The 17,758-nt window shown below is 57.8% G+C and overlaps 1 protein-coding gene across 1 annotated transcript in view; it reads left to right on the top strand.

The window, feature by feature from the left end:
• WNK2 (WNK lysine deficient protein kinase 2) overlaps positions 1-17,758 on the top strand; it is a 128,292-nt gene that overhangs the window by 14,028 nt on the left and 96,506 nt on the right.

Genomic DNA, 17,758 nt, shown 5'->3' with positions numbered 1-17,758 from the left:
GCCGCGCAGCCCGGCGCCCCCGCCGACCCCGGCCCCGAGCCCGCGGGCGCGCAGGAGCCCGGCCCGGACCCCGCGCCCGCGCCCCCCGGAGGCCCCCGCGAGGAGGAGGCGGCGGCAGAGGCGGCCGCGGGGCGGGAGGACGCGGCGGCGCCCGAGGCGAGGCCGGAGTCTGGGCGCACACGCCGGGAAGAGCCCGAGGAGGAGGAGGACGACGAGGACGACCTCAAGGCCGTGGCCACCTCCCTGGACGGCCGCTTCCTCAAGTTCGACATCGAACTGGGCCGCGGCTCCTTCAAGACGGTCTACAAGGGGCTGGACACCGAGACCTGGGTGGAGGTGGCCTGGTGCGAGCTGCAGGTGAGGGCGCCGGCCGCAGGTGGGGGTGGGCGAGCGCGTCCCGTGCGGGGCGGCGCGTCAGCCCTTGGGGGGCAGCCGCACCGCCTGTGTGGTCGAGGTTGGACCTCCCAGCGTGTGGCGGTGAAGTGACACAGTGTGGGTCCACGCTGAAGAGTGGGCGCGTGGAGGGCGTGTCCGTCAGTCTGGCTGTGACCACCCAGGTGGTCTGTAACCACCCAGGTGGTGTGTACCGTGGCCTTTGCAGCAGCAGTGTGGACGCCCCGTGTTCCAGGTGCTCTGAAGTCTTTAATGGTGTAGGCGCCCCAGCTGGGGATGCTTGAGGGGCTGCTTCTGACCCGTGGTCGGTGCCAGGTGGGGCTGCCCCAGGCTCGGACGCCTCGGGGGGCCTCTTGATTCCTCCAGGGCCCGTTGCTTCACAAAGCGGATGTGTGAGAGGTCTTAAAACCAAGTCATACAAAATGTGGGTAGGAATTTTTTTTTTTTTTTTTTTTTTTGGATGCAGAGGCCCCGGACATGCATTTTTCATAACCTTGCCCTCACGTTAGCTGTGTCAGCCCCAGCCCTAGAAGATTATATAAACGGTAACCTGAGCTGCCTGGGCCAGCCTTGGAAGCCAGGACAGTGCCTGTCAGCTCGCGTGTTTACGGGCCCTCCCTCTTGGGGGGGGGGCTCAGCTGTCAGGCATGGGTCTGTCCTGGGCGAGGGCTGGCTGCGTGGGTGTAAGCCTACCCCCGCACCCTGTAAAGTTAGCAGGGCCTTCCAGGCCTGATGCACGGCTGCCCGCCACACTGCAGGCCGCCTGCCTTTTTGGCTCCGAAACTGGATTTGGTTGCTCTGTCCTTTGGGCCGCTGCAGTGTGACCTGCAATGTGGGAGCCCCACTGATTTGGTGGGTGTCGACCTGTCCTTGGTCTTTCTCCAGACACAAAGAGCTCCAGAGGCCACCCCTTCCTGCAGTCCCTTGGTTTTGCAGTGGCAACGTGGAGTTTTGTTGGTAGGGCTGGTGGCGTCCTGTGGAGTCCTTCAGGAGGACTGAGCTCTTCTTCCTCATGGCTGTCGATTCGGGGCCCTGTGGAGGGCTGGCTTTGGTGGTTTTTGGTCTTGGGGCCGTGGTGTGCCACGAATGGCATCGCTGCTGTGTGAGTGAGGGAGTGAGCTGGGCATCGCTGCTGCGTGGGAAAGGGAGGACCGGAGAGGAGCAGAGGACCCCAGGTTTTAGAGCGTGGCCCTGCGCCTTCCCTTCCCTTCCCACCTTCCCCCTCTCGTCAAGTGACCCTGTGTGGCGCTGTGGGCACCCGCTGGTGCAGGGTGGTGGGCAGGAACGGGAGCGGCAGCAGGCGGGGTCCGAGGTAGGCCTCAGCAGCGATGAGGCGTTGCAGGCGCACGTGACCCTCAGGAAGGTGTTTAGTTCCCATTCCCTGTGAGGCAAGGCAGGCGGCTCTGCCTCTCGCTCCCTGAGCAGAACACAGGCCTGGAGCCTGGCTGCCGTCCACGGGTCTTTTATGCCTGGACTCTGGGTGGTAGTGGGAAGGCTGGAGAAGGCTTCCCATCCGTCTGGTCGCCGCTCTTTAACAGGAGGTACTGGGAGCCCCTGTTGGCAGGAAACCGTCCTGTACCTCTCCCAGCGACTGGGCAACTAACGTTTCCTCCAGTTCCATGGGCAGCACCTGGGGTCAGCTGCCTCTGCTGGGCTTTTCTGGGGTGGGGTTTGGAGCAGCAGGACAGCAGCCTCCTGCTGGTGTCCAGCTGCCTCCTGACCAACCAGGAGGCTGTTATTTATCCCATTCATTGTTGAGGACCCCCCAAGGTCACCATCGAGGATGCAGATGGTGGGAGGGTAAGGGGGGGCAAGGGGGGAGTGCAGCGTCACGGGAGGAGGCCTCCAGCCTGGCGAGGCCATTCTTAGTGGAGGAGGTGAGGGTTGGGCCTCTGGGACCCCTGTGCACTGAGAGAGGGCAACAGGTGGCATGTTGGCTCTGTGCCCAGGGAAGGGGTTGCGTCCTGCACGGTGTGGAGATGTCCATCCTCTGTCGGCCTCCGGGATTGCTGGGTGTCAGGGATCCCAGTGGAGGGCAGGTCATTGGGAGTATTGCCTTCAGCATGGGGAGCTTTGCAGGATTCTCCCCGCCCTCTGACCCCCTTCCACAGCCCCCAGGAATGCCTTGGCTGGCAGCTTTGGAGCGCCCCAAAACCAGCTCTCCAAAGCCTGTTTGCTTCTCCTGCCCTGGGGTTGCTGGGGGACATGTGTACCTGCTGGCCTCTGCGGGAACGGAGGAGGGCTCACCCACTCTTCTCCCAGGGTGCCCTGCCCAAGGGGGGAAAGGCTGCATCTCTAGACCGAATCAATCTGGCTTACAGGACGAAAGATTCCCATGACATCCAATTTCCTCCCATAAATTAGTGTTGGGAGGGCTTTGCAGCAAGACACATCGCCTTCCGAATTCTCTAGACGGCCAGAGTGCACACTGATTTTCCGGAGAAGCCATTTTAAAGTCTCACTTCCCTGTCTTTTTCTTTTGAATGAACTTTTGTTTTGGCCTCAGAACCCGTTCTGATCGCAGAGGCTCATGTTTCCCTCATCCCTGGGGTCCTTGGTAGCTCCCGTCCTGTGTAGACCCTGACCGGGTGTGGGAGCAGATCTCGACCACTGACACTGTCCTGGGTGTCTGAGGGCACCTTCTCACCTGCTGCCCCCTCTGAGCCACTGTGGGTCCCTGAGCAGACCTGGCTGGCATCTGGAAGCTGTGTCGGAGGCGGGCTGCTGGCCTTTCCTGGGTCACCTGCTTCTCTGTGTCTTCCTCAGGATCCTGGAGAGAGCCTTGGTTTTCAGCCCCTTCCTGGGAGGCCACCCCACCCGTCTACGGTCCCCTGCCTTCAGGGAAGACGGGCCTCCCTGCATAAGGCTTTGGGAGCCGCTGTTGCAGGGCTGGGCACTGCCTCTTGGGGGAGGGGGGCAGCTGGGACCATGTTTCCTGTGCTGGTGTTCAGGCCCACACACAGGGTGGGCGTCATTCTGCCTCATGGGAGTGTTGGTCCTTGACCCTCTGTTCATAGCACTTGCAGGGCCCTTGCGTGGCTGCGTGAGTCCTAAAGAGTTACTCCGGGGGCTGAGCCTGCCAGCTGGGGATAGGTTCCCAGACCCTGCTGGTGCCGTCACAAAGGGGCCTGCTGCTCTGTGTCGCCCGGAGGTGATTGGGCTCCTGAGGGGCAGGCCAGGCCGGGGAGGGACTGTGGACACGGGGGCCGTGAAACCTCTGGCCTCCCCTTTGTGTGATCAGGGGTTGCTGTGTGTTCCCAACTTGCCTGCCTGCCTGCGGCCTGGGAGGCTCGTTGCAGGTGGGTGTACATGGCCAGCCAGTCTCCTCCGTCCGCAGCCTGGTGGGGTCTCCTGTGGCCGTGGTGTCCCTGCCTGGGCGGGCGCTGAGCCGGCACCTACCCATGCAGGTGCACCATCGCCTTTCACAGACGGGCCAGGGACACATCACGTGGTGCTGGGCGGCTTCACACCCGGGGTTCAGAGGTCCCCTCAGGGGCCTCGTCTGCTGTCCGAGTGGCCTCGAGCAGCGTGACCTGGGGGCGGGGGCCACACGTGGAGGGGACTGTGCTTGCTGGAGTAGGATGCATAGAGCTCAGTTTGCGGGGCCCAGCTGGACTCTGGCTGGTGGTCACCCTGCTTTTTTATCTTTGTTTTCAGATGTCTTTATTGCTTCATTTTGTCGGGGATGTTGAAATTTGAAGTCCGTGGGATGACAACGTAGAGCTTGCTTTCTCCAGCGATGTTTGACGTGCCGGGCCCCTCACGGTTCTGGTTTGGTTGCCTGAGACACCTGTGTAGACAGGCCTTCTCCCCTTCCCTGCCTTTGCAGCAACGGGGTGCCGTGCTGGCGAGGCCAGCGTGGTCAGGGATGGATGAGCACCCCAAGCTGTGGGTCACCGTTGTGGGCGCCTGGACGCCGTGGCTTGTTTCCTGTCGGAAGCAGGTGTTCTGCTGCTTTGCGTGTGCCTTTTGGGGCATCCTCGGAGGCCCTGGCATCTGGGGCAGTGGACAGCCTGATTCGGGGCTGACCACCAAGTAATGAGGACCCCAGACTTACTAGTGTGGCGGGCTGACGGGCTTCCCCCCCATGTCATTTCCAGGTCGTGGCTTTAGCTTACTCAGGTGTACGAGCTTTGCAGGTGGGCTGTTAGCCAGAACATGATGGTGGAGAGGAGAAAAGTTGCTAAGTGGTGGGGAGCTGTTCCAGAAGGTTCCAGATGCCAGGTCCCCTGTCAGCGCTGCAGCGGTATTTGGCTCAGTGGCATTTGTTGTGTGGGTGCCCTGGTTCCAGCCTGGGATACCGCAGTGAGCAGGGCAGACCATATCATGGTGGGAGAGCCAGGTCTTCACGGAGGAGGGGTGTTTTCTAGAAGCTTGCAGGAGACGAGGAAGCGAGTGTGGGGAGAGGCCATCCTGCCGTTCTGGCCTGAGGGGGCTGGCCCTGCGCCTGCCACTCACCTTCCAGAATGGCTCGGACTTGCGGCCTTGTGCGTGGCCATAGGCCTCTCCTGGGGACTGTGGCTTGGGCCGGCTATAGGCTGAAGCTGGGTGATGCCCAGGGTGACGACCTGGAGCTTCAAGTCACCTCTTCTAGGGGACAGAACTTGACCCGGTCTGCAGAGGTTTGGGCTGTGCGCCTGGGTCTCCTTTGCCATCCGCTTGGCTGAGTGGGGAGGTGGAAACTGGCGTCTGCCTCAGGTGCTGGGAAGGGGCATTCAGGAGCCTTGCGGCCAGATGGGGCACCCTGCCCAGTGCGTACGAACCCCCCAGAGCAGGGCCCCCACTGCATTTGGGCCCCAGGCCCACAGCTTCCCAGTGGGGAGGCCTTGGGGAAGACACCTGCCGTTGTGAGCCTTGGTTTACCTGTTTGTGCAGTGGGCCTAGTGCTAGCCGACCGCCATGGGGTCGTGAGGACTGTCGACAAGTGTTTGCAGAGAGCAGAGTGAAGCCCCCCCCCCCCAAGCGTAAAAAGCAGAGGTTGGCCCTCCAGGAGCGTGGAGGTCTGCCTGCAGGTGGGAGCTGGTCCCCGGCAGGCGGGCGGCCTGTGCTCCGCCCCAGCACCTGGCTGCTGCTGCCTAATCATCTGAGTGGCTGATAAGAGAAGTGTGAGCATAGCCGCCGGAGTCTCCAAGAAGCAGGTTAGGATCTGCCTCTGGCCGCAGACTGGTGAGGGCTGTGTCTGGGCAGAGAGGCTCCGGGAGGAGGGTCCAGGAGGAGAGGTACAGCCCATTGGAGCTGGGAACCAGAGGGCTGGCCGCAGGTTTTCTCACTTCAAATAGTTTTCAGAGCCGGTTCTGTTCCCCAGAGAGTTGCATTTTAAGATTTTCCGGACTACTTGATCACTGCCTCTAATTTATGTCAGCTTTCTTTAAATACATGTTGAGTTTTTGGAAAAGAATAAAAGAAAGGAAATGAAGACAGTGCAGTACTGGCGAGAGAATAGACAAATAGTTGAGTGCGACAGAGCAGAGAGCCTGGAAACAGACCCACATCATGGAGTTACCCGGCCTTTGACGAAGGAGCAGAGGCCACTCAGAGGGGCAGGGACAGTCTCTCCAATAAACGGTGTTGGAATCACTGGACGTCACACACAGAAAAATGAATCCACACATAGACCTTACTCTTCACAAAAATCAACTCAAAATGGACCATAGACCTAAATGCAAAGTGCAAGACTTTAAAACTCCTAGGAGATAACAGAGAATCTAGGTGACCACGGGCTTGGCAATGGCTTATGTTCTTTTACTCTATTTTGTTTTATTTTATCTAAGTTCCAGTAGTTAACACACAGTGTTATATTAGTAAATCAGGTGTGCGATATAGAGATTCAGCTCGTCGGTACGTCACCCAGTGCTCATCACGACAGGTGCACTCCGTACTCCCCATCACCTGTTTCCCCACCCCTCCCCCACCTCCCCTCTGGTACCATCAGTGTGTTCTCTGTAGTTAAGAGTCCGTTTCTTGGTTTGTCTTTTTTCCCCCTTTGCTCACTTGTTTTGTTTCTTAAATTCCACATATAAGTGAAATCATATGGTATTTCGCTTAACATAATACTCTCTAGCTCCATCCACGTCACTGCAAGTAGCAAGACGTCACCCTTTCTGATGGCTCAGTAATATTCCATTGTATATACATGCCACATCTTCTTTATCCGTTCGTCAGTTGATGGACACTTGGGCTTTTTCCATAATTTGGCTATTGTAGATAGTTCTGCCATAAACATTGGGGTGCATGTGTCCCTTTGAATTAGTATTTTTATATTCTTTGGGTAAATACCCAGTAGTGCAATTGCCAGATTGTAGGGTAGCTCTATTTTTAACTTTTTGAGGAACCTTCATGTAGTTTTCCACAGTGGCTACACCAGTTTGCGTTCCCACCAACAGTGCGAGAGGGTTCCCCTTTCTCTACATCCTTACGTACACCTGATTTCCCAGTGTTGTTGATTTCAGGTGTGACGTGATATCTCATTGTAGTTTTGATTTGCATTTCCCTGATGATGAGTGATGTTGAGTGTATTTTAATGTATCTATTGGCCATTTCTATGTCTTCTTTGGAAAAATGTCTGTTCATGTCTTCTGCCCATTTCTTGACTGGATTATTCTTTGGGTGTTGAGTTTGATAAATATTTTATATGTTTTGGATACTACCCTTATCGGATATGTCATTGGCAAATATCTTCTCCCATTTTCATGGGTTGCCTTTTAGTTTTGCTGATTGTTTCGTCAACTGTGTAGAAGCGTTTTATCTTGATAAAGTCCCAATAGTTCATTTTTCTTTGGTTTTCCCTTGCCTCATGAAACATATCTAGAAAAATGTTGCTGCGGCCAATGTCAGAGACATTACTGCCTGTGCTCCCTTCTAGGATTTTTATGGCTTCAGGTCTCACATTTAGGTTTTTCATCCATTTTGAATTTATTTTTGTGTATGATGTAAGAAAAGTGGTCCAGTTATATTCTTTTGCATGTTGTCCAGTTCTCCCAGTGCCATTTGTTGAAGAGACTGTTTTTTCCCGTTGCATATTCTTGCCTCCTGTGTAGTAGATTAATTGACCATATAATTGTGGGTTCATTTTTGTGTTCTCTATTCCATTCTATTGATCTTTGTGTCTATTTCTGTGCCAGCTCCAAACTGTTTCAATCACTACAGTTTTGTAATATAACTTGAAGGGTAGAATTGTGATATTTCTAGCTTTGCTTTCCTTTTTCAAAACTGCTTTGGCTATTTGGGGTCTTTTGTAGTTCCATACGAATTTTAGGGTTGTTTGTTCTATTTCTGTGAAAAATGCTGTTGGTACCTTTTTTTTTTTTTTTTAAAGTAGGCTCCACACCCATAGTGGAGCCCAGTGTGGGGCTTGAACTCAACCCTGAGATCAAGACCTGAGCTGAGATCGAGTCGGATGCTCAACCAACTTAGCTGCCCAGGCGTCCCAACTCTTGGTGTTTTGATAGGGATTGCATTAAATGTGTAGGTTACTTTGGGGAGTATGGACGTTTTAACAATATTTGTTCTCCCATTCCATGAGCATGGAATGTCTTTCCATTTCTTTGTGTCCTCTTCAATTTCCTTCGTCAGTGTTTTATAATTTTCAGAGTACAGGTCTTTTACCTCCTTGGTTAGGTTTATTTCTAGGTGTCATTATTTTTGTTGCAATTGTAAATGGGATGGATCTCTTGATTTCTCTTTCTGCTGCTTCATTATTGGTGTGTAGAAATGCAACAGATTTCTGTATGCTAATTTTGTATCCTCTGACTTTACTGATTTCATTTACCAGCTCTAGTAGTTTTTTGGTGGAGTCTTTAGGGATTCTATGTAGACTATCATGTCATTTACAAATGGTGAGATTTTTATTTCTTCTTTACCAGTTTGGATGCCTTTTATTTCTTTTTCTTGTCTGATTGCTGTGGCTAGGACTTCCAGTGCTGTGCTGAATAACAGTGCTGATGAGAGGGGACATCCTTGTCTTGCTCCTGACCTTAGGGGGACGGGCCTCAGTTTTTCCCCATTGAATGTGTTAGCTGTGGGTTTATATACACGCATGTGTGTAGAGCCAAGGTATGTTCCCTCTAGACCTACTTTGTTGAGAGCTTTTATTACGAATGGATGTTGTACTTTCTCAGATGCCCTTTTTGCATCTGTTGGAATGATCATATTGTTCTCGTTCTTCCTCTTATTGATGCGATGTATCATGTTGATTGATGTGTGAACATTGAACCCCGCTTGCATCCCAAGAATAAATCCCACTTGATTGTGGTGAATGATTTTTTAAATGTGCTGTTGGATTCAGTTTGCTGGTATTTTTTGGAGGATTTTTGCCTCTATGTTCATCAGAGATATTGGCGTGTAGTTCTCTTTTATTGTGGGGTCTTTGTCTGGTTTTGGTGTCAGGGTGATACTCTTGGCAATGACATTTTAGGTACAAACCAAGGGCACAGTCTATTAAAAAAAAAAGTTTACTATGCAAGGAATTCCTAAAACTCAACAATAAGAGAACAAACGACCTGATTTAAAAAATGGGCCAAAGACCTTACTTAATAGATACCTTGCCAGAGAAGACAGACAGACGGCAGATAAGCACGTGAGAAGGCGCTCTGGAATGTCACGCGTCATCAGGGAAATGCACACCTGCTAGAACGGCCAAAATCCGGGCGCTGACAAGACCAACGCTGGCCAGGAAGAGGAGCGGCAGGAACCCAGTCATGGCTGCAGGGAACGCAGACCCACACCGCGGCTTCAGAAGACAGCTTGGCAGCTTCTTAGGAACCAGGCAGACTTGGGGACGCCTGGGGGGCTCCATCAGTGAAGCGTCTGCCTTCGGCTCAGGTGATAATCTCGGGGTCCTGGGATCGAGCCCCATGTCAGGCTCCCTGCTCAGCGGGGAGTCTACTTCTCCCTCTGCCCCTCCCCCCTGCTCATGCTCTCTTTCTCACACTCTCAAATAAATAAATAGAATCTTAAAAAAAAAAACCCCACACACTCTTACCATTGGATCCACCAAGCAAACCCTAGCTGTTGACCCAGATGAGCTAAAAACTTAACTTCACACAAAATCCTGCACATGACGTCTACAGCAGCTTTACTCATAGCTGCCGAAACTTGGAAGCATCCGAGACGTCCTTCAGTGGGTGATGGACAAAGGAACTGTGGTCCGTCCAGATGAGGAACTATTACTCAGCACTAAAAAGAAATGCGCTACTAAGTCATGAAAGACAGAAATGAACCCTAAATGCACATTAGTAAGCAAAATAAGCCAGCTGGAGAAGGCTATGTCCTGAGTCCAGCTATAGGAGTTCTGGAAAAGACGCGGCTGTGGAGCCAGGAAAGAGATCAGTGGTTGCTGCGTGTTGGGCGGGGCAGGCGGGATAAATGGGGGGGGGCTCAGAGCAATTTTAGGCAGTGAAACGACTCTGAGTGAGGCTGTAACGAGTATCCTCAAACATGTGTTCAAACCGCAGAACTTCCAGCCCCGGGAGTGAAGCCTGATGCAGACTCTAGGCTCCAGGTAATAATAACGTACCCATGTGGGCACGTCAGTTATCGTCCATGTACCCAGCGCACCAGGTTTTAAAATGGTCTTGTTTCTAAAGAGTCTTTTAATGCTGTTAGTTTTCAAGGGGAGGCTATGGTTCAGGGTTCATTGCCGTCTTTGTGTTTGCTGTTCTAGAAAGTTCTCAGCCATGCTGGCAGTGTGGGGAGAAGCTGGGTCTGGACTGAGTGTTGCCGGCTGCAGAGTGGCAGCTCTGGATTACGGGCTCCCTGAGGGTCTGTCCCAGGGGTGTTGGTGCCGGGAGGTCCAGACTGGTGGTCCCTTTCACGCCTGCCTCCCCCTGAGCTGGGCGTATTTCCCAGAGGGTTCAGGTGGCCCCAGAAATAAAGATGCCATGGTATGAGCCCTGCCCAGACACGTGGGCAGAGGAGCCAGTGAGGTAGAGGGGTGCGCCAGGCGAGGCTTGGTGCCCCTGAGTCCTGATGGTTTATGTAGGCTGCCTTGGCTGGGGGGTCTCCTCCACAGGGAGATGTGGGCATGGCCCTCAGCTGGCTGCAGGTAGGGCGGGGGCATGGAGGACTTTTTCAAGACTCCTAGACCACCCGTGAGCTTGTTGGATCTTCAGAACCACCATGGGAGATTTTGGATTCCGCTTTTACAGATGGGGAGGCTCAGCATGAGGGGAGGGTGGGTAGCTCACACTGTGGGGCAGTGGCTGGTGGCATGGCCCAGGCTTCTCTTCCCTGCATCGGCATCTCATACACATGTTTAGAGGTTGGCTGTGCAAAGGCAGTGTCCCTGGGCAGGCTTGGGGAGTGCTGGGCCAGGCAGGCATTGCTGTTGCGGTACTTCTCAGAGCCTTTAAAATGCCCGCCGTGTTGTGAAGCTCTCAAGGGTCTGTCAGAGGCCCTGCCCCCTTGCCTTTTCTTTTCCCATTGCTTCATGGGACCGGGACGAGCTCTGGGGAGTGCCGTGCCAACCACGGTTGGGATGCGTATGTCCCTGTGGCATGTCTTGGCTCTGTGGCGGATACCATGGGGGCTTCTGCCCCATTCATCATTGGGGCCATTGGCGGTGCTTAGCTCTGGGCATGGGACACTGCCCTGAGACTCCTGCCATCTCAGGCTGGTTGCTGTGGGGAGGGACCTGTCCCCCTCTGGTGTCCACTCTTACCCAGGTTCCCTGCTTTTCTGGCTCTTGCTTGGGAGCATGTGAGCTGGGAAAATTCCCAGCTGTGAACCGAGTGTGGCTAAGCAATGCAAACTTTTCATCGTTCCCAGGGTGGGAAACTGAGGGGTGGCCAGCCGAGGGCCCTGGTGGCTTAGCAGTGTTGGCAGGGACGGTGGTGTTTTCCTGTTTTTCTTTCCTACTGTCCTCGGCCGTGTTGGATTTGCCCACAGGCCCATTGCCTCATGGCTACAAAAAGGCTGCCATAGCTTCAGGCATCACAACCACATTTTAAGGCAGGAAGCAAGTGGTTAGATAAGTGTCCATGTTTTAATCCATGAGGGAAACTGTTTACCAGTAAGTGACATTGGTCTCTCAGGTTAGAACGGGATGCCTGTCGCAGGGGCATCTGGGAAAGCCTTGCCGCTGTGGATGGATTTCAGTCTGTTCCTGGGGCTGAATACAGTGGGATTTGTTGGCAGGGAGGGTCATGCTGTGCGAGGGCGCCTGCCCGTGTCTGTCCTGGTTACCTCATATCTCCGAGGCCCTGTTGGTGCCTGTGTGTGAGGAGGCCCTCCGCCCGGGCCTGTCCCACCAACAGAGCAGCCCCCACACCCACTGCTTCTGGACGCCTCCTGCCGCCCTGCCCCCAGGCGTCTGTGCGGGGACATCGCCATCCCCTCCCGTGGCTCCCCACCCTCCTCTCTCCCCACCTCAGAACTTGCTCCTCTCTGCCAGCGACTCGGTTTCCATTTCCCCACCAACTTTTTATTTTGAGAAACTTGGGAAAGTTGGACTGCCAGGTGTTAGCAGCTCGACTGTCTGTCCCTGTAGCCGTTGCGTGTGTCCCCCAGCCCATGTCCCCGCACCCGGGGTGCCGCTCACCTGCCCACAAATCCACAGCTCCGTGTCACACTGACACCCGGCTTGGATGCCATTAGCCACGCGTCTGACGCGGGCCGCGCCTCCCAATGGGGCTGACCGTTTTCTCGTTTGGATCCAGGATCCAGTCAGGAGTCGCGAGCTGCCTGTTTGTCATGGCGGATTTCATCTAGAACAATCCCTCCACTCTTCTTGATCATTGTTTTTGGATCTCTGTGGCACTGCCTTTTTCTCCCACGGAGACGGTGTCCTGGGCCGCTGGGTTTCCGCACGGCCACACTTGGGCTGCGTCTCTGCGGGGTGCGCCGTGGTGCCCATCACAGATGCCGGTCGGGCTGGCGCCCCGCGGGCACGCAGACTGGGGTCTCGGTGAGGGGTCGCTCTGCTGTCCCCACGACCTCTGACCCATGGCCTCAGGGTCCAGGGACGTTCTGTCTGGAACAATCCAGGCTTTTGGAAAGATCGTGCTGGTCCCCTTCCTGGGGGGCAGTCAGCAGCGGAGTGGGACCTGCTGCCAGGAAGCTGGGCCGCGGGCGTGGTGGTTGTGGGGCTCAGGGCTGCAGGCCTCCCGCCTTCCCGGTTCGGGCTCCCGAGTGGGCCAGCCCCCTGTTTGGGCTGCACTGTGGACGCTGCAGTGCCCCGGTGGGGGCCGTGTTCCCCCGTCCCTCCCCGTGCCAGCACTGGGCCCCTCCGGGGGGCGGGAGCTGTGAGGACGGATGCAGAGGCCACTGCAGGGGTGGGGGGTGTCTCTAGGGATGTTCCTGAGAAGGTGATGATGGACAGATGCTGAAACGCACCCCAAACCTCCTTCCTCTGACGTGGCCGCATTCACTTGGGTCTCTGCCCTTCTTGAAGCCTCTTTTTTATGTTCTTTGGTATTTTTGCCAAGTCATGATCGTGGCGTCCGAGTTAGCACGTGCAGTGACAGTGAATCACCACCCACAGCCCCCGGGGCCTACCTGCCCCAGCTTTGGCGAGAGCCCACCGCAGGGGCGAACGGGCCCAGCAGCCTCCCCCATCCCCAGGGGCGAGTTCAGGGGGGTTCAGCCGCAGCTCTGCCCGCAGCTGGGCGCTGACCTGCAGCAGGAGCCTGATGCGTCAGGGACCCTCTCCTGTGCCCTGTGGGGTGCGCTCCTCAGCGGGGCTGTTGGGCCCCCAGAAGGCAGCTGGCCACCGTGCTGTGTCTTCCAGCTGGGAAGTGACCACGCCAGGTAGACCCGCACACATCCACGGACTCCTGCCTGGATGGGTTCGGAGCAAGAGAGTGTGTTTGGTTGTCTTGGAGGAAGCATTGCCAACTCCAGGGGGAGAGGAGTGAGGGCAGGGACAGAGCAGGGGTGCGGTCAGTGGGCATCTCCTGGGGGGCAGTGGGGACCCTGTGTGCTTGGGTTTAGGGAGAATTCGGTCATTCTGAAGCCTTACTGCACAGTGCTGGCGACCCACTTTCGGGGGCCACGGGGTCCTTGTCAGCAGCATGAGGGGCCCCTGGTGCTGCTGAGAGACCCTTGGAGGAGGACACCCCCTGCCCCCCAATCCTCCCCAGGGCGACGGCCATCCCACGCTCCTGGTGGGGACCTGACAGAATGGTCTAGAAGTCTGCGTGTTCTTGGGTCCTGGGGACGCAGGCCCCACCCCCCAGGCCCTGGTGGCACATGGGGCCCGTGACCCGCGTGGGAGCCACACTAGCGTTTGGGGTGGGATGGTTTTTGCTCTGACGTGATGCAGGGTTGCCTTGCTGCATGGACTATGGGGGCCCTTGGCAGACAAAGCTGCCCTTGCGGGTGGCCGTCTGCCCTGTTAGGCTCCCAGACGTTTCCTTAGGGGCATCCAAGCCAGACTGTTCCTTTTCTTCTCAGCCACCCCTGAGCTGGAAGTTGGAGGGTCTGGGTGGGGACTCGGAGCCCAGGTGTGGGTGCCAAGCAGACCTGACCCTGCAGCGGCCCCGTGGGGAGGGGGAGGGCGGCAGGAGGATGCTTTTATCGCAGGGTGATGGAGAACACTGCAGCCCGTTCGCGCGGGTGTGCTGCTGTGAGTGATTTGCAGGAGGGAGGGGTGGGGCAGACCCTGGGGAGGGGTGCAGGGGGGTGTGGGGCGGGGCTTCCCCGGCCCTGCTCCTGCAGCCCTCTGGCCTTGGTGGCCCTGACCGTCTGTGGATCGGATTCCTGGCCTGTGGGCGCCGGTGGACCGCCTACCCCACATACACCGTGTGTGGGTGTGGGCGCAGCCCCGGGGAGCTTGTCTGCCCCTCCCGTCCTCCTCGCGGCTGTGCCGGGTCAGCCTCACGCCTGCAGGATGGTGTTTCGTGGCACCCGCAGGGCGGTCTGTCCGGCCGCGGCCATTCTGTGGCTGCAGGCTGGGTCTGCACGGGTTAAGGGAAGGTCAGAAGGTGTATGAGCTCAGTGGGTGCTTTAGGGATGAGGCAGGAGTTGAGGGAAATCAGCTAGAGACAAAATGAAGGAAAAGCAGATGAAAATAGTGAAAGTCTTTAACAAGGAAGGGGACATTCTGTACATGCGGAATGACGGAGGGGAGCTCTTGCCTCCGTTGTTTTGGAAGTGACATGCTGGAACGAGGGGGCAGGCCAGTGCGTCCGGGCCCCCCCGGATGCAGACCTGCGTCCCAGGCTCAGGCAGCACGCTTGCTTTCTGTCCCGGACGTGGCGTGCCGCCCGAGAATTTCTCACACATGGATCGCACGGTCTCGTCACGACGCCCTTCGGTGCTCGGCCCCACTGTGCCAGCCAGCCCCCGGTCCCTCTCCCACCGTGCCTGGGGCTCCCCGTCTGTGGGTCCGCGCACCTGCCGCTGACACTGGGGCAGCCTAGTTCGGTCTGTTACAGGTGAGAGGCAGGCTGGGGTGGACACGGGCATGCAGCTGCTCTCTCCTTTGTCCTTGGCGGCGGGAGGCACCTGCTTGCCCACCCAGGATGGATGCACACTCACACCATTGCTCTCGACCTCCCTGGAGGCCCAGGTGCAGACAGCTGTCCAGCCCCTGCTGGCCCTGGGCTCTCGTCCAGCCAGCAAGGCCCCAGGCCCCAGTGGGCACGCTCTGGCCTGGGGACAGGGGCGGCTGCCCTGCAGGAAGCCGCACCCCGCCACCCGGCCTGCTCACCTGCGCCTCTGTGTGTCCTGGGAAGGGCGGTGATTGGCTCCCAGCTGGCCTGCCTGAAATAGTCCGTGAGCCCCTGTAAATATTTGATGACGGGGAAGATAGCAAACAAAGGCCTGCTCTGTTCCCAGGGGGAGTGAGACAGTGACACTGGAACGTTCTGGCCCTGCGGGCTGCTTCCTGGTGCAGCTTATGGATGCATTTTTTGAGGCAGGCCCTTTGTGTCTGTGAGCGGAGCAGGGGCCGTGTGTGGCCTGGCAAGGTGGAGTGGAGGTCGCGTTGCCAGCTTTCTACCTGGAACCGGCCAGGCCTCTTCGATGGCTGTCAGCCTGCCCAGAGGTCACAGAGGGGTCTCGCCCTTCAGACACAACTTGGGACAAACTCTTGGCCACAGGCTCTGGGGAGAGGCTCAGAGAAGCCGGGGGCCTAGGGCTTGGCACGGGCGCCTGACGTCCCAGCAGAGGGTCAGCACGTGGCCGGCGCCGTGGGGCCCGGTGGGCTAGGCAGGGCTGCCACAGACGCGTTGCCCGCCTGCCCCCTTGGCCTGCGTGTTGCCACTGTGGCTCCCGATCCCGGCTTCTCTGCTTGCTGGCTGCCGGGTGTGCCATGAAGACACCCCTTGCCGGCCTGGGTGCTCATGTGTGTCTTGTTGGGTTGGCGTGCCAGGGAAGAGGCCCTGGCAACTGGGAGTGGACGCCTGGGGTCCTGGTGGCCGTGCCACAGCCCTGCCAGGTGGGGAAGTCTTTCTCCTTGGGCGGGGCAGGACCTGTGGGGGGGCCTTGGGTGTCCAAGGCAGGTGCTCTGCCCTGACGGCCTTTCAACAGGGTTTCTGCTACGTTTTCTCTCTGGGGGAAGGAAAATACTGTGGGTGGGGCTGGGATAGGCGTAGCTGGGTGGAGGTTGAATCACGAGGGTTTTCAAAGACCTTGGTCTCTGAGTGTAATTATTAGTGGTTGTAATAACCGCTGTGGCAATTTCCTGAACGCTCGCAGGAGCCCTGCGCGGACCTGATTCCCTTCTCTCATGGAGCCCTGGCCACAGCCAGGGAGGCTGGCTTATCCTTGGGGTTTGGGGTCTCCGAGGCCCACGAAGGCCATATTGCTGGAGACGCCCTCCACCGCCTTGGAGCGCCTTTGCTGGGGGTTCCCGTTGGCGGCCCCGAGCCCCGCCCGAAGCCTCTGCTGAGGGGAGGGCAGGCTGGAGCCCCCGCTGGCAGGTTCAGGTGCTGACCCCACGGCAGGTTCTTCACTCAGTTTGCTGAGTGAGCCTCCTGGCCCGAAGCCCCAGCAGGGACTCCAGCCTGGCAGGCGGGTGCGGCCCCGGGGAAGGTTGGAAGGGAGCCTGCAGCGACAGGTGCCCTGTCCACGCCCAGGGTCAGGCAGGTGGGAGAGGGATGTGGGAAGCTGGATGGGCGGCCCCATGCCCCGACCTGTGGATGAGGTGCCTTGAGGACCCTGAGATGGGGGACAATCCTGGTGTCACCCCCTCGGTCCCTCTGGCAGGAGGACGTGGTGGCCTCTAGAATGTGGACGAGGGACGGATTCTCCGAGGAGCCCCGGAAGGAAGTGGCCCTTGTGTATCTCCTTGACTTGGCTGGGACGCCGCCTTCTTGCTCTGGCTCCAGCTCGGGAAGAGTCCGTGTGCTGTTTGGGCCACAGCACGGTGTTTGCTGAGGCGGCGACAGGAGGACATCCTGCCTCCCAGTGGACAGTGTGCGCCCAGGGCCCGGGGAGGCCACCCTGGGAGGACCACAGGGGGCTGTGGGCGAGGCTGAGTGTGAGCAGGGCTGGAGCCTGGGAGCAATGCTGCTCAGGCCCGGGTATGTGGCCTACGTGCGGGAGAGGAGGGGCGTGGTTCACCAGGACACACGGGTGTCGTAACCACCTGGCCTGGTCAGTGGCTTTGAGGGGACGTTGGGGGGTGATATGAAGATGGCTCAGGGACAAGGCCTGACCGCTGGGTGTGAGGTGCCGGGAGCCCCTCCCTGGGAACCCATCCCTTTAGGCAGCCTCCTGGCTCATCCGTCCTGGGGACAGTGGCCCCCGGTGATGAAGAAAGGCCTGGGGCCAGGCAGCTTTTGCAGGGCAGGGAGGCCTCTGGAGAGAGTCTGGCACCGGGGCCCAAGCTCCGTGGGGCAGAACCTCCAGGAAGTGGTGGCCAGCCCCACCCTGCAGCCCAGGGGCTCTGAGAGGACTCAGCCTTGGAGCCTCGAGGCTCCTGCCCCACGCCTGGCTCTTGGAGGGGGCAGTGCACATGCCTCTGTCCACCTGTCACAGGGCCACACACGCCCTGGAGGGAGTCAGCCAGTGTTAGGAATCAAGGCTGTCTGGGGGACCTGTTGTGTTCAGGTCAGACAAGCACTCAGTGTTCGTGGGAGGTCTCTTTCCTGCCCTCCTTCCTGGTGCAAGTACTACTGTTCAGCACACCCTCCCTAAGTCTGGATTGTAGACCAGCTTTCCAGTGCCAGACTTGAGGGCCAGGGCTGCCCGGCACTCCGCTGGTACCTCCCTCCTCACCACTGACCAGCCTCTCTCCTGCCCCCAGCTCTGCCCCTCCCCTGCCCCCCATCGCTGCCTCCCTCCCCCATCTCTCTCCCCTCCCCCACCTCTGTCCCCTCCCCATCTCTTCCCCGCCCCCATCTCCGTCCCTTCCCCATCTTTGTCCAGTCCCCCAGTCCCCCATCTCTGCCTCCCTCCTTCATCTCTGCCTCCCTCCCCATTT

The sequence above is a fragment of the Ursus maritimus genome, unplaced genomic scaffold (assembly GCF_017311325.1).
Source record: "Ursus maritimus isolate PB19 unplaced genomic scaffold, ASM1731132v1 scaffold_34, whole genome shotgun sequence".
Taxonomy (NCBI): domain Eukaryota; kingdom Metazoa; phylum Chordata; class Mammalia; order Carnivora; family Ursidae; genus Ursus; species Ursus maritimus.
The sequence above is the reverse complement of the archived record's forward strand: the minus strand, read 5'-3'. Positions and strand labels throughout refer to the sequence as shown.